Source organism: Puma concolor, chromosome E2, assembly GCF_028749965.1.
Source record: "Puma concolor isolate L17-30 chromosome E2, mPumCon1.1.hap2, whole genome shotgun sequence".
NCBI lineage: Eukaryota > Metazoa > Chordata > Mammalia > Carnivora > Felidae > Puma > Puma concolor.
In genome coordinates, this window is record NC_141681.1 from 26,645,150 (window position 1) to 26,659,775 (window position 14,626).

The following is a 14,626-nucleotide window of genomic DNA, read 5'->3' on the forward strand; positions in this document are numbered from 1 at the left end:
CAGAGACATCACAACAAGCATGAAACCTACAGATAACACAATGACACTAAATCCAGATCATTCAATAATATCTCGAAAATGGACTATTGCCCCAATAGTAAATGGACTAAATGTCCCAATCAAAAGACATAGTGTATCAGAATGGATAAAAAAAAAACACAAAAAACACAAAAAAACAAGATCCATCTGTATGCTGTCTATAAGAAACTCATTTGAGACCTGAGGACAACTTCAGATTAAAAGTGAGGGGATGGAGAACCATCTATCATACTTCTGGAAGTCAAAAGAAGGCTGGAGTAGCCATATTTATATCAGACAAACTAGATTTTAAACTAAAGGCTGTAACAGGAGATGAAGGGCATTATATGATAATTATGGGGTCTATCCATCAAAAGCTAACAATTATAAATGTTTATGCCCCCAATTTGAGAGCATCCAAAATATAAATCAATTAATCACAAATATAAGCAATTTATTGACAAGAATACAATAATTGCAGGGGACTTTAATACTCTACTTACAACAATAGACAGAACATCAAGGCAGAAAATCAATAAAAACTCAATGACCTTGAATGATACACTGGATCAGATATGCTTGACAGATATATTTAGAACTTTTCACCCAAAAGCAGAATACACATTTTTCTTGAGTGCACATGGAACGTTCTGAGATAGATCATACACTGGGTCACAAAATAGCCCTCAATAAAAATAAAAGAACTGAGATCACACCATGTTTATTTTCAGATCATGGCACTATGAAACTTGAAATCAACTGCAAGAAAAAATTTGGAAAGCCTTCAAATGCATGGAGGTTAAAGAACATCCCACTAAAGAATGAATGAGTCAATCAGGCTATTAAAAAAGAAATTTAAAAATATATGGAAGCAAACAAAAGTAAAAACATGACAGTCCAAACCCTTTGGGATACAGCAAAGGCAGTCCTAAAAGGAAAATACATTGCAATCCAGGCCTATCTCAAGAAATAAGAAAAATCCCAAATACAAAACCTAACCATACACCTAAAGGAGCTAGAAGAAGAAAAACAAAGAAACCCCAAAATCAGCAGAAAAAGAGAAATAATAAAGATTAGAGCAGAAATAAAATTTAGAATTTAAAAAATAGAACAGATCAATGAATCTAAGAGCTGGTTTTTTGAAAAAGTAAACAAAATTGATAACCCCCAGTTGACTTCTCAAAAAGAAAAGAGAGAGAACCCAAATAGATAAAATCACCAATGAAAGAGGAGAGATCACAACCAACACCACAGAAATACAAACAATCATTAGAGAATACTATGAAAAATTATATGCCAACAAACTGGACAACCTGGAAGAAATGGACAAATTCCTAGACACCCACACATTACCAAAACTCAAATGGAAGAAATAGAAAATTTGAACAGACCCATAACCAGTGAAGAAATGGAATCTGTTATCAAAAATCTCCCAACAAATAAGAGTCCTGGGTCAGATGGCTTCCCAGGGGAATTCTATAAGACATTTAAGTAGAGTTAATACCTATCCTTTTCAAACTGTTCCAAAAAATAGAAATGGAAGGAAAGCTTCATTCTATGAAGCCAGCATTTCCTTAACTCCCAAACCAGACAGAGACCCCACTAAAAAGGAGAATTACAGGCCAATAACCCTGATGAACATGGATGCAAAAATTCTCAACAATATACTAGCAAATCAAATTCAACAGTATGTTAAATTAATTATTCACCATGATCAAGAGGGATTCATTCCTGGACTGCAGGGCTGGTTCAATATTCGCAAATCAATCAATGTGATACATCACATTAATAGAAGAAAGGATAAGAACCATATGATCCTGTCAATAGATGCAGAAAAAGCATTGACAAAATACAGCATGCTTTCTTAATAAAAGCCCTCAAGAAAGTTGGGATAGAAGGAACATACCTTAATATCATAAAAGCCAAAATGAAAAGCCCACAGCTAATATCATCCTCAATGGGGAAAAACTGAGAGCTTTCTCCCTGAGAAAGGGAGGAACACGACAGGGATGTCCACTCTTCCCACTGTTGTTTAACATAGTGTTGGAAGTCCTAGCCTCAGCAATCAGACAAAAAAAATGAAATAAAGGCATCCCAATTGACAAAGAAGAAGTCAAACTTTCACTTTTCACCGATGACATGATATCTACATGGAAAACCCGAAAGACCCTCCTAAAAAGCTACTAGAACTAATACATGAATTCAGCAAAGTTGCAGGATACAAAATCAATGTACAGAAATCAGTTGCATTTCTATATACCAATAATGAAGCAAGAAAGACAAATCAGGAAATTGATCCCATTTACAATTGCACCAAGAACCATAAAATATGTAGGAATAAACCTAACCAAAGATGTAAAAGATCTGTGTGCTGAAAACTATAGAAAACTTATGAAAGAAATTGAGGAAGACACAAAGAAATGTAAAAACATTCCATGTTCATGGATTGAAAGAACAAATATTGTTAAAATGTTGATACTACCCAAAGCAATCTACACATTCAATGCAATCCCAGTCAAAACTACACTGGCATTCTTCTAGGGGTGCCTGGGTGGCTGTCGGTTAAGCGTCCGACTTCGGCTCAGGTCATGATCTCACGGTTCATGAGTTCAAGCCCCATATAGGACTCCATTTTGACAGCTCAGAGCCTGGAACCTGCTTCAGATTCTGTGTCTCCCTCTTTCTCTGCCTCTTTCCTGCTTGCAGTCTATTGCATGCTCTCTCTCAAAAATAAATAAACATTAAAAAAAATTTTTTTAATTACACCGGCATTCTTCTCAGAGCTAGAGCAAGCAATCCTACAATTTGTACGGAACCACAAAAGACCCCAAATAGCCAAAGCAATGTAGAAGAAGAAAATCAAAGTGGGAACATCACAATCCCAGACTTTAGTCTCTATTACAAATCTGTAAATATTAAGACAGTATGCTATTGGCACAAAAACAGACACATAGACCAATGGAATGGAATAGAGAACCCAGAATTACACGCATAAATGTATGGCCAACTAATCTTTAACAAAGCAGGGAAGAGTATCTAGTGGAAAAAAGACAGTCTTTTTAGTAAATGGTGCTAGGAGAACTGGACAGCAACATGCAGAAGAATGAAACTGGACCACTTTTTTATACCATACACAAAAATAAACTCAAAATGGATGAAAGACCTAAATGTGACACAGGAAACCATCAAAACCCTAGAGTAGAAAACAGGCAACAACCTCTTTGACCTCAGCTGCAACAACTTCTTACTCAACACATCTCCGGGGCAAGGGAAATAAAAGCAAAAATGAACTATTGGGACCTCGTCAAGATAAGAAGTTTCTGCACTGCAAAGGAAACAAAAATCAACAAAACTAAAAGGCAACCAATGGAATGGGAAAAGGTATTTGCAAATGACATATCATATAAAGGGTTAGTATCCAAAATCTATAAAGAATTTACCAAACTCAACATTCAAAAAAACAAATAATCCAGTGAAGAAATGGGCAGAAAACATGAATAGACACTTTTCCAAAGAAGACATCCAGATGGCCAACAGACACATGAAAAGATGTTCAACATCACTCATCATCAGGGAAATAGAAATCAAAACCACAATGAGATACCACCTAACAACAGTCAGAGTAGCTAAAATTAACAACTCAGGAAACAATAGATGTTAGCAAGGATGTGGAGAAGTGGGAACCCTTTTGCACTGTTGGTGGGAATGCAAACTGGTACAGCCACTCTGGAAAACAGTCTGGGGGTTCCTCAAAAAATTAAAAACAGAAATACCCTATGACCCAACAACAGCACTACTAGTAATTTATCCAAAGGATACAGGAGTGCTGATTCACAGGGGCACATGAACCCTAATGTTTATAGCAGTGCTTTCAACAATAGCCAAATTATGGAAAGAGCCCAAATGTCCATCAACTGACAAATGGGTAAAGAAGATGTGGTTTATATATACAATGGGACACTACTTGGCAATGAGAAAGAATGAAAATCTTTCCATTTGCAACAATGTAGATGGAAGTGGAGGGTATTATGCTAAGTGAAATAAGTCAATCAGAGAAAGACAAATATCATATGACTTCACTCATACGTGGAACTTGAGAAACTAATAGAAGGCCATAGACGAAAGGAAGGGGGAAAAATAGTTTCAAACAGAGAGGGAGGCAAGCCATAAGAGACTCTTAAATACAGAGAACAAACAGAGTTGATGAGGGCAATGGCAGGGGAGAGGGGAAAATGGCTGATGGGCACTGAGGAGGACACTTGTTGGGATGAGCACTGGGTGTTGTATGTAAGTGATGAATCTTGGGAATCTACTCCCAAATCCAAGAGCACACTGTACATGCTGTATGTTGGCTAATTTGACAATAAATTATATTAACAAAAAAACTATTTTCTAAGTATAAACCTCCTGGCTAAAAGATTTCCCTAACTCATCCTTTTGTTTTATTTTTCCTTTCTTTCTTATTTTTCCACTAACAGATCTTTAAAAAGCAGGTAACTTGATAAATTTAGAGGATTTGGTTAAAGTTGTGAGTATACTCAGGTAAACACTGAGTATAGTGCTTCTAGTTTTTGAAGAAAATTCTAGTCTTTGAAGAAAATTATCCACCAGGGCATCTGGATTGGCCTCCTGGGCTTATTTGCACAAGAAAGATATTCCCATCCAGAGGGTAAGAATATTTTTCATAATAATCACATTTCTGCTAAAGCTCCAGGCTAGAATATCTCCATTATGGAAATCTAAGCATTGTATTGAGAGAACAGAAGTGAGCTGGTTTTCCTATTCCACTGAGAATGGAACATAAGTTAAAACATTCTCTTGGGCTTTTAAGTTTTGAGATGATGCGTGATTTTCAAAAGTGAGAAAGAAAGCTTACTTTACTAGATGGTTGAATAAGGAAGGTTGTAAATTATGAAAGAAAAAAAAATCCCTAGAGAGGTAGCTAACAAAAATACTCCCCATGGTAAGTATTGCAATCCGTAGACTCCTAAGTGAGGTGACTATATGTGTATCCATCAGATAGGGTATCTTGAAGGTAAAAGGAGGCGCTATGGATAATTTCTCTGAATCAACAGCTGTAAACCAGAACCGCCGCGAGCAAACCACAAAACACCCTATTCACAGGGCAAAAGGATAGATGTGTGTTTTTCCCAATGCTACTAAGACATGAGAATCACTTAGTGTGTTTGCAAATTCTTATGCCCTATCCCTTAGTTACTATATCAGAATCTCAGGTGCAAGCCCTCAAAATTTGTATTTTAACAAGATCTCCAAGTGATTTCTAAACATTCTAAAGTTTAGGCACCAGTGATTGTGATAGTCAATATCAAAATATATGTGTGTGTATGTGTCTGTGTGTGTATGCGTGTGTGTGTGTATGTGTGTGTGTGTAATTTACATAGAAATTTAAACACTAAAATAACTCACTGTTTGATTAAGACCATAACAACTGGGAATGAAAGAATCCATTGATCTTATGTATTAATTCATGTGTATGGTACATATTTATTGAATTCCTAATCACATTCCTAGAAAATATAAGAGATTGGTAATGGATATAAGGAAAAAATAATATATTCCCTGCTTTATATGAATTTATAGTCTAGTATCGGAGTTTGTAGAGTAATAACTAATAAAATAAATAATTACAATTTATAGATCAAGGATGATAAGGAGATTAAGACTTCATCTTAGATTATAAACTGCCTGAGGACATAGAACTCTTGTTTGTCATATGGAGAATACACCACGGAGTAACCAACCATCCTGGTTTGTACAGAGCTGAGGGATTTCCCAGGACATAGAATTCTCAGTTCTAAAACCAGAAAAGTTCTAAGCAAATTAGGATGAGCTTCCAGCCTGGCAATAAAGTAATCTTGAGTGAATCCTGGATTTTCCTCAAAAAAAAAAAAAAAAAAAGTATAATAGAATGAATGTAGACATGAATGAGGTTAGAAGATATTCATTGATAATTGAGTTTTACCATTTTCAAGTTTTTTTTTAATTTTTTTAATGTTTATTTTTGAGAGAGAGACACAGAGTATGAGTGGGGGAGGGGCAGAGAGCTAGAGAGAGAGAGAGAGAGAGAGAGAGATACACAGAATCCCAAGCAGGCTCCAGGCTCTAAGAGGTCAGCACAGAGCCCAACACAGGGCTTGAACCCATGAACCGTGAGATCATGACCTGAGCCCAAGTCAGTCGCTTAACCAGCTGAGCCACCCAGATGCCCCCAAGTTCTTTAAATACGTTATCACAACAAGGGTCTAAGCTAACTGATAGAGGGGGAAACTGAGGCTCAGAGAGGTTAACTACTTTGCTCCAATCCCAACAGATTGGAAATGGCTGAGCTGGGAGTAGGATAGGAGTCATTTTGCACTGTCTGAATCTAAAGGCCCCAAGGGTAAGGAAAGATGACGCTCTAAGTTCTTTGCTCAAAACCTCCAAAGACACAGAAATGTGGAATTAGAATTGAATTCTTCATCCTAGGGAAACTAGCCATGTTTTATTTAGGGAGAGCCATTTTGTTTTTATTAACACACACACATGCCCAAGACAGTTTGCTTGCCTCCCTCCCTTCCGGCAGCTGCTTTGAAGCCGACCAGAAGCTCCAGAGGGAGCCGAGCTGTTTCTAGCAGCTGTTTCTCAAACACCTAACTTCATTTTCAGATCAGAGCTGAGGTTTGAAGTCTTAAAACCTTTGCTACTTCAATCACATGAGAGCAGAAGCAGCCAAAACAATCAGTGCCTCACCAGCAGCCTATTTGAATGCCTCTCTGTACACTGGGTGCTTCAGGCACAATGTGGTGTCGGGCTGTCTGTTCAATCTGCTTTCAAATTCTCTCCCCCTCACTTCTCTCTAAGAGAGACACACGAGAGAGAAGCAGGCGGTATCTCACTCAAGCTCCTGTGCTAGCATGTGCTGCCCCTTGTGGATGCTCGCGCGCGCTCTCTCTCTCTCTCTCTCTCTCTCTCTCTCTCTCCTTCCTTCCCTCTCCCTGCCTCTCATTTTTCATTTTGTGATTCACAAGTGTTTAAATTCCAAAGAGAATGAGAAAATGACATATATACTTCCTAAAAATGCAAAGTTAGCATTTTGTCATATTTGATAAGAACCTTTTTTGCAAGAAATCAAATGTTATAGACAAGGTAGGAACTCTTAGTCCCTGCCCAGATGCATCCACCAACTTTTCTCCCAGGCAAGATCCTTAGGAAGATGTTGTGATCCTTTCCATCCAGGTTCATATACTTCTGGTAATACGTATGTACCCATAACCAATAGAACATATTGTGAAATAGGTTACTTTTTCATTAATAGAATCATACTGTGGACCTAGATCTTAAATTTTTACTGAATATTTTTGTATTATAGGTGCAATCTGGTGAATACATGACAAATTAACACACTGATCTTTGTTGCTCTGTGGTCTTCCATCCCATGAATGTTGCAGTTTCTTTTATTTCCCAGCGTTAGATGTTTATTTTTCCCTCCCTCTTGCATACCTGTACTACAATAACTCTATGAGGTAGATTTTACGTTATGATCTCCATTGTACAGATAAAAGATCAAGGTTGAGGTAAATCAAATAACAAGTCAAATTTATACTACCAATAAGTGAACTGCGAAAATCAGGTAACAGGGTAGAGGAGCCTTAAACTATTTGTTTTCTATACACAATAGACTCCATGAGAAGAGAAGGAAAAGGAATTATGCTTTCTTCTGGAGTATTGACCAAGAAGGCCCTAATGTTCCTTCCCCTCAGCCTGACTAAATTTTAGACAAGTTTCTTCCTCTTCCTGACTATACATCCATGACTTCCCTTTTCTTAGAGCATTTACTTGAGAAAACCTGCCATTATAAATTCTTTCTCCATCCCTTTGAGATGTAAGTATTCTCCCAGCCTCTTGCCAGTTTAACAACTTAAGAATGTTTTTCTATGGGGCGCCTGGGTGGCTCAGACGGTTAAGCGTCCGATTTCAGCTCAGGTCATGATCTCGGGGTTTGTGAGTTCGAGCCCCGCGTCGGGCTCTGGGCTGACAGCTCAGAGCCTGGAGTCTGCTTCGTGTTCTGGGTCTCCTTCTCTCTCTGCCCCTCCCCCACGTGTGCTTTGTCTCTGTCTCTCAAAAATAAATAAATAATTAATTAATTAAAAAAAAAAAAGAATATCTTCCTCAAGGACATGGGAGCCATCCCTTTGAAATGTAATCATCAAGAAACATGGGGTCCCTGTCCCCCAGTCTCTGTAAAAGGACAGGAGCCTAAATTCAAAAAGGGACAATCAGCAAACACAGATGGCATGGCCTAATCACATTCACCATCCATTGTCCTCAAGGACCTTCCCGCTAACGCACCCCAGCTTTTAAAAACCCACTTGCCTTTTGTTCCAGCAAAGATGAGCTCAGTCTCTCTCTGCTATTGCCATAGTCTTGAATAAAGTCTTCCTTGCCATTTTTAACAAGCTTCTGGTGCAATTTTTTTCTTTTATAGGATCTATTGTGCACCACCTACAACCACAAGCTTGACTCTCCCTGAGGAGGCTATTCTCCAAATCAGTCCACTTGTTTCCCCTTTTCATGTTCTCAATATTTGCTGAAGAATAAAAATGTACAGTCATATATTTTCTAAAATTTTCAGTACTGTTGGTGTTTCTTCACACCACCAAAGCGCAGAGTCAGTATCAAATTCAAGGACACAACCACTTTCATCCGCAATCCTACCCATCCTTTCCCTCTCATTGAACGTAAGGAGTTTCCTCTGGAGCTCAGAGCGTTGCTGGGGTTCTCCCTCATCTACAACCCTGAAATCACTTAACAACCAGCTTTCTACCTCAGGTGATCATCTTTAATCTTAGGCTCTGCACTTGTGCATCCCGTCCCTCTTCCTTTTGCAACAGAATAATCTGGAGACCATGTAGGAGGTATAGGGTAATATCAGCACATTCTGTTTCAGACTCTGTGTAAGTGATATGGTTGCAGAATAAGTCATCCCATCTCAGCTTACTGACCTTTATGCAGTACATCAGGCTCACTCTTGTGCTATTTCCCAAACAATATACTTAGTAGAGGTCATTATTTGAAGGTAAATATAGGCAACCAGAAGCAAGGAGTGATTTCAGAGCAAGTACAGAGCTCTGAATTCTAGGATAAGTGCATTTTACCCGGTGTGAGTAAATGGAGGCTTACAGAGTGGGGCAGAGGGGGAAATATCAAGAAGCAATGAATCACTGAAGGAGATTCTAGGTACGTTCTGGAGAGTAAGGAAACCCAACAACAAATTATGCTTGTCTCTCTATGAGAGTGCTACCTCCTACCTAGTTCCTCTCTCACATCCCTAGATGAGCTGCCTTATTACTCTGATGGTCAGAATTGCCACTTCCTTCTATTTTATTATTACCTTTTTATTTTGTAAAGACCTTTCGGAGAGTAGTTTTAGGTTAACAATGAAATTGAGAGGCAAGTACAGATATTTCCCATATAATTCTTACCTATATGCATGCACAGCCTCCCCCATTATCTATGTCACTCACTAGATTGACATATTTGTTACCTAGGATGAACCCACACTGATACATCATAATCCCACAAAGCACATAGTTTACCTTAAGGTTCACTCTTGGTGTTGTACACATGGCTCTGGACAAATGTACATTGGTATGTGTTATAATGTCATACAGAGTATTTCCATCGTCCTCAAAATCATCTGTGCTCTGTTTGTTCAACTCTCCCATGCCCTCCCCCCCCCCACCCCCGGCAACCACAGATCTTTTTATCATCCCTATAGTTTTACCTTTTCCAGAATGTCCTATAATTAGGATCATATGCTATGTAGCCTTTTCAGAATGGCTGCTTTTACTTAGTATTATGCAATTAAGGTTCCTCCATGTCTTTCATGTCTAGCTCATGTGTTTATAATGGAGTAACTCAAGCAAACCCCCTTTAGCCAGAACCCTTTTCAGAAGCTTCTTGTGAGGCTTAATAGACAGTAACAAGGAAATTCATCGTTTTCTCAATCATTGCTCCAGACAAGCACATTTTACTATTTTTCAAAACCTAATGCCTCCATCCAGGCAAAACAAATTGAATTACTAGGTTGATCCACACCTCAGGGATTCTGAGTACCTGGCAGCCGATGGCATGGAGAGGGTCCTCTGCCTGGTCACAGAAGAACACGAGTGGGGGGTTTGAGTGGTTCATTGCTATTGGGAGTCATAGAAATCCTCTTGCCTATCTAAGCAATATGCTCTTCCACAATGTATTTTTGAAGCATATTTTTGTTTTAATAAAGCAAGTAGTTAAGCCACATTGTAAAACAAAACAAAACAAAAGACTCTCAATCCCTCAGAAATATATGGCCACCTGAGCACAAAACATTCAGTCTCCCAGTGACAGACTGATAACAACTTAACTACATAGAGTCCAGGGCATGTGTGTGTGTGTGTGTGTGTGTGTGTGTGTGTGTGTGTGTGTGTGTGTTTAATCACAGCCAGAAACTAGAGAAAGGTCAGACCCACACACCATAAAGGTTTCAGCAGGAAAGAAAACACTGATGATCTTCAGTTTGGGCCCAAATATAAAAGGGACCCTCCCTAACTTGGTGAAACATCAGAATAAGGCTATTTATTCTCCCCCCAGAGTTACAACATATTCCTCATATTCCCCAGGTGGGTAGAGGCTTGGACACAAAGACAGATTGAAGCTTAGTTGAGAGAGTCTGAGGAAAGGGCCTTGTTAAACTAGCAGATAAGAGAAGGTAAGTGTCCTCACCAGGTTTTTTTTTTTTTTTTTTGACTTTTTGTTTTGTTTTGTTTTGTTAGTACAGTTAATATACAATGTTACATTAGTTTCAGGTGTACAAGTTAGTGATTTGAGAAATGTATACATTGTACTGGACTCACTGCAAGTATAGCTGACCATCTATCCCATTACATCGCTATTACAGTATCATTGACTGTATCCCTTCCGCTGTGCCTTTTATTCTGGTGACTTACTCATTCCATAACTGAAAGCCTGCACCTGCCTTTCCCCTTCACCCAATTTGCCCATCTCTTCAGCAGTTTTCAAACCTCGCTGCTCACTACAATCAGTTGGGAATTTTTTCAAGCTACTTGCTGCTGAGAACAAGCACAGACTGTGGAATTGCTACAGAGGAGGCCAGCCATTAGTAGTTTTGAAAAGTTTCCCCAGGCAGTGCCTGGGTGGCTCAGTTGGTTGGGCCTCTGACTTTGGCTCAGGTCATGATCTTACAGTTCATGGGTTTGAGCCCTGCGTCAGGCTCTGTGCTGACAGCTCAGAGCCTGGAGCCGGCTTCGGACTCTGTGTCTCCCCCTCTCTCTGCCCTTCCCTAACTCATGCTCTGTCTCTCAAAAATAAACAAACATTTAAAAAAAAGTTTCGTGGGTTTCCTCATAGGCCAAGGTGACAGCAGATCTGGACAAAATAATTTTCCTGGTCAAGAGTGAAATACATACTGCACCCCCAATAAGTGAGAATACATTGGCCTTTTCACTTCCTTGCATCATTTTAGTCTCCTCTTATTCATTGCTGTAGTCAAAGGCCTAGTACATATCAGGAACTCATTCATAATTAATGAATAAATGAATGAATGATCAGTAGCCGGCAAAAATATTACAAATATTCATAAGTTACCATAAAGAATTTATGAAAAAGTTACAAATATACATGCAAGGTATTGAGCACACTGTATGTAGTTCGTGGAATTGATAAATCAATTATATGTATACAATGAATTCTATGCAGACACTAAAATAATGTTGTAGGTTATTTTTTAATATACAAAGCTGTCCCTGATGTATTATTGATAAAGAAAGAGCACACTAAAAGCAGCATGATAAAATAATAAATTCACGTGTGTGTTTATGTATCTACATAGAAAAAACGGGGAGGCATAACCACAAATGTGGTTATCTATGGAAGATAAAAATAAGGGTGGTTTTCACTGCCTTCTCATACCTTCTTTATTTTCTTCAACTCACATTACTTTCATAATAGCAATTTCTCCACATGGTCATTTTTTCCCGAAGTTGGAAAGAGCCCTATCCCACCCCACTGCAGACGTTGTCTTGACTTCAGAACCCTCTCCACCTGTGAATCGAGTCAGGCCAAGCTACAGCAGCGGAGAGGGAGAAGTGCTGATGTTCCACGTCCTTTTCCATACCTCCGCGTCAGTCTCCATTATTTACATTGTTCACCACTACCCCCCACGTGAGTCCCCGCTGGAAATTCAAAACTTCTTTTGACTTGGTACATCCAGTTACATCCATAAAACCTATTTCTTCAGGACATCTGCTTCCATATGTTATGGGGCTAGGTTATCCGGTATAACTATTTCTTAATGCAAATTAGTGTAATGCCTCAACATTCACAGGGATAGCTATGTTCTGAGGCAAATATCAAAACAGTAATTCCTCCAATGTGACAAGACAGTGTTTGGAAACAGGACCATGGTGAGGATCTGATTTCTCTCTGACAATGGGAGAGAAGGCATAGAAGAGGAGAGAAGCAAATACTGCTAATAATGACAGCTGGAATTACTTGGAAGCTTTCTGTGCCGGGTACCACACAAGCACTTCGTAGGACTGAGAAACATAAATAGTATAAACACAATATGTATGTATTATACATACACATTATACATACACATATACATACATATTACTATACCCATTTCATAAATGAGAAAACAAAGGTTGAGGAGTTAAAAACTTGCCCATGGACATATATCAATAAGAGGCAAAGCTGGGGTCATATCATAAGCAGTCTGGCTTTGGTTTCTGTTCACTGACCAAGTAGACAACAGTGTTTTTTATGTTGTTTCTAGAGCTTCCAGAAGCTCCATGGAATTCACTCCTCAATACTGATTATGTTAGTTTCCAGGTGGGTAGATATTATGGGGGAATAAAACATCACTAGGGCCTTTTAAGGGCTTATACTGATGTAGCAACTTATTCCAGCCATGGAAGAAGAAAATCAAAATTCTTGGGTATCTTTTATCTTCTAGACTAGTGATTGTCAAAGTGTGGTCCCTTGGACTAGTATCACCTGAGACCTTATTAGAAATGCAAATTCTCGAGCCCCACCCAGACCTACTGGATCAGCATCTCTGGGAGTGGGTTCCAGAGTCCACGATGAACGAGGCCTTCCAGGAGAGAGCCTCTGCTCTAGGCGCCACATCATGTGTTTTATGGGAGTTCCTCAGACTTTCACTATCATCAGCTCATAATTCCAGATGAGGAAACTGAGGCAGGAGGATCTGAATTAAAGCTCCCCAAAAGGCCTGGCCAGTTAAGTGATAAGACTAGAAATCTTACCAGCATCTGGCAAAGCAGCATGAATGGGGCAGAACACATATTTGGACTCTGTCGCTAGTTCGGTGCAACCTTCTTTGTTCACCTGTGGCTGTACTGTGAGAAACACTCTGCAAAGGCATGAGGAACAGGATTTAATGGGAAACTAAGATACACGTGGGCACTTATCCTATAATAAGATTCTACTTATGAAAGGATGCTAGAGTGTAATTAGACTCCGGGAGGCCAGGAAAAAAAAAAAAGAAGAAAAAGAAAGAAAAAGAAAGCTTGGCTCTTATTTTAACTGCTTCACAATAATGGCGTGTTGCCGGAGAGTTATTCACACAACAGATGCTGGGAAGATGTGTGCTGATTCTGTGGGTTGCTACAAAACCCCACTGCAACACAGCCTCCAGTCCTCACGCACACAGACATAAGTCCTCCCTAAGCAATGTCTAACGCTTGCAGCAGAACTATAAATCGAAGCTAATGGGAGAAAATGCAACTCCTCCATTCAGACTTTCTGAAAATATTTGCCTGCGATATTTTGTGCAGCAAAGATGGCACACACGTACAAAAGACAGTATTTATTCTGGGTTGGCTCCATTTGGAGAGGCAGATTAGGGAGGGCAATCAAGTACATTTCACTTTTACCTAGTAAATAAGTTAAATGGTCCCTGTGGTTATTCATTAAAACTTTTATGGTATGTTCATCAATTACCAAACAGCTTGAACAAAACAGAGGTAAATTAACTTTCTCAAACCCACATGGCTTGCCAAAAGGAGTGTACTGAAAGCAATTTCATTGGTTTAAAGTTCATCCGAAATACTATTAGCTTGGAGTCCAATTTTGAACTGTCAAGGGGAATATATACAATGGTAATTTCAGATCATTATCATGGCATTCCAATGCAAATGGCCACAATTTAATTCATTATCACTAACATTACATCTTTATTTTGCTACCAACTGGTGACTGACATTTCCAGGACTACAAGAAGCAAATGCTAATTAGGCCATGGTGTACTCTTACCCTTTCTTCTTTCCCTACATTTTCCCATCTTGAGGGAGACATGCTGGAGGCTACTTTTGACCAGCTGCTAGCCTTTGACACTCCTTTCCCCTGCCCTCAGCCAGGTCGCCATCCCTGGGATACAATGAAGCTCCGTCCGTGGATGGCCACTTCCGTGCACTGTACGTCTGAAATGGGGCCTACGTCATGCAATGACCCCTTCCTTAAGTTACCCACCCAACCAAATTTAGGAATTCTAAAGCACTCTCCAGGGTGACAGAGCATGGGCATTAAC

At 39.2% G+C, this 14,626-nt stretch overlaps 1 long non-coding RNA gene across 1 annotated transcript in view; it reads left to right on the forward strand.

The window, feature by feature from the left end:
• Window positions 1–4,390: 4,390 nt before the first annotated feature.
• Window positions 4,391–14,626, forward strand: part of LOC147573433 (uncharacterized) — a 66,822-nt gene continuing 56,586 nt past the window's right edge. The window contains exon 1 of the long non-coding RNA XR_015244518.1: window positions 4,391–4,687. This is a non-coding gene — a long non-coding RNA (uncharacterized LOC147573433). The remainder of the gene's footprint in view (window positions 4,688–14,626) is intronic.